Consider the following 2,312-nt stretch of genomic DNA (forward strand, 5'->3'; position numbering starts at 1 on the left):
CATCTTCTCCTTTTTCCTCTAATTTAATAATATTTTGTATTCCCAAAAACATTTCTTATGATTGTTCTAATTTAAAAAAAACTTAAGAAGAATTAGAATTCCTGAAAATGTTCTTAGAAACAAATCGTAAATATATATGCAGATGTTTAACGAACATTTTGTGTCATTTCAAGCATTAAGAATTAGAACATTATTCTGATAATTATGCCTGTGGTGGTTGAGTTGATCAGCAAATCTTTGGCATTAACCACCGTTCAATCAAAAAACACCAATGTATATGTTTAACAAAAATTACAATTATTCAACAAAATCTGTATTTAGGAACATTTTTACAAACTTACATTTTATCTTAGGGAATTAAGATTTTCATGCAAGCCAGCAGCTGAAATAGTTTTGAAAAGATTCTGATATTTGAATAGAACTACACTTTATGTAACCCAGATGTTTTGAAACAACACAAATCTTTATGGTTACATCAACAGTAAAAGGACCATAAAAATGATTTAAACAGCTTTACAGTTCAAATATAACTTTTGACAAAAAGTTTTATAAAAAGCCGAACCTTATTTCAGCCTTCACACCATTTTTTTTTTTTTTTTAAGAAAAGGGATGAATAAACATTATAAACAGTCATGTACTTAAAAATATAAAAGTTCTGAACAAAAACAGCAAACAGGCTGAATGAAAATTCTAATTTGGCTCTCTGACAGTATAGGTGACATTTATGGAAAATGTTTTATATTTGCCTTTCCCTTGGCAGTTATTAACTTGAAGCTGCATTCATGCGATTGAAGGCATACACTTGAGATAATGAAATCCACTAGATTAAAAGAGAATTCTGTGATAAAGGAAGCTCAATGTCAGTGACGTTTCTACGACTGGGCACTATTTTGTTGCAGCACTTTACTCTATACTTAAATCCCTTTTGTGGGCCTACATTTCGTCTTGATAACCTCAAAGGTGAGCGATACGCAGTGCCAAACACAATGCTCTGACTGAAGTGCTTTAGTTGCTACCATAGGAAGTGTCTCTGAGTATGAAACACATCACATTTTTCACACCATCTGCATATATGTATAATTAATGACACTACCTTTTTAAAGCAAGATATCAGTGTTTATAAACTTACTTTGCAGATTTTCTGTTCATTAATTTGACTGGTGAACTGTTAATATTATGCTAAACTAGACGATATATAAAAGCCTGAAATAAAAACAATACACAACCATTAAAATGTTTTGGGACAGTAAAAATAAATAAATTTCAAATCAAAATTTAAGACTAATGGTTTCCTCAAAAAAAAAAAAAAAAAAAAATATTATATATATATATATATATATATATATATATATATATATAGAACAATGGCTGAAGATTAAAATTGAACAAATGGCTGCTGAAAATTCAGCTTTGCCATCACAGAAATACATTTCAAAATATATTCAAATAGAAAACATTTATTTGAAATTGTTAAAATATTTCACAATATTACTGATTTTACAGTATTTTTTATTAAGTGAATGCAGCCCTGGTGAGCATGAATATTTCAAAAACAAGAAAAATCTTACTGCCCCCAAACATTTGGATGGTTGTGTACATTATGGAGAAAGTCTACATTCAGATGTCAAGTGCATGATACTACAATCAGAAAACATGTGATTTATAAGTTGAAATGTGCCCTGTTCCAAAAGATTACAGCCGCGAAACAGCGGTCAGCATCAACTGCCTTGGCAGGTGCCCTTCGAGCCCCCCGCAGTTAGACATTGGGTCACATCATGGTAGGAAATCATGTATTACTTCTACAACAAGCTGCCCCATCGAGCAGAGGAGAGGAGCGATAGCACAGCCCCTCTGGTAAGCTATCATTGCCTGTGTGGGATCACAGAAGAGCACCTCAAAGAGTCCAGTGCACAGGTCAAAGTGCTGCGGTCGAGTCTCAGGACAGGAATACAGAGCAGAGAAATCCTCTCCAGTCATTCTTCTATGCCTCCTCTACATTAATCTTGTGTAAATGTGTATGGAAATTTTGAAGGTAACTGTTATGAACGAATAAATGCACTTGATTGAAACTTTAATTTGGTTTTGCCTTTATAAAACTTAATGATCCTCATTACAACACCCATCTACACTCTAGAGGAACTAAATGGAAGATCAAGCACAACTGCGGTGAACAGCATTTAATGATAATGCATATTAATATACCAAGTAATTTTCTCACTGACCCAGCTTACACAGTCTCATGGAAATCTCGATCACTTTTTCATTTTGAAAGCTACGGTTCCCAAGACAGTGGTCTTAAATTGCTATTTCAA

This window comes from Carassius carassius, chromosome 13, assembly GCF_963082965.1.
Source record: "Carassius carassius chromosome 13, fCarCar2.1, whole genome shotgun sequence".
Taxonomy (NCBI): Eukaryota; Metazoa; Chordata; class Actinopteri; order Cypriniformes; family Cyprinidae; genus Carassius; species Carassius carassius.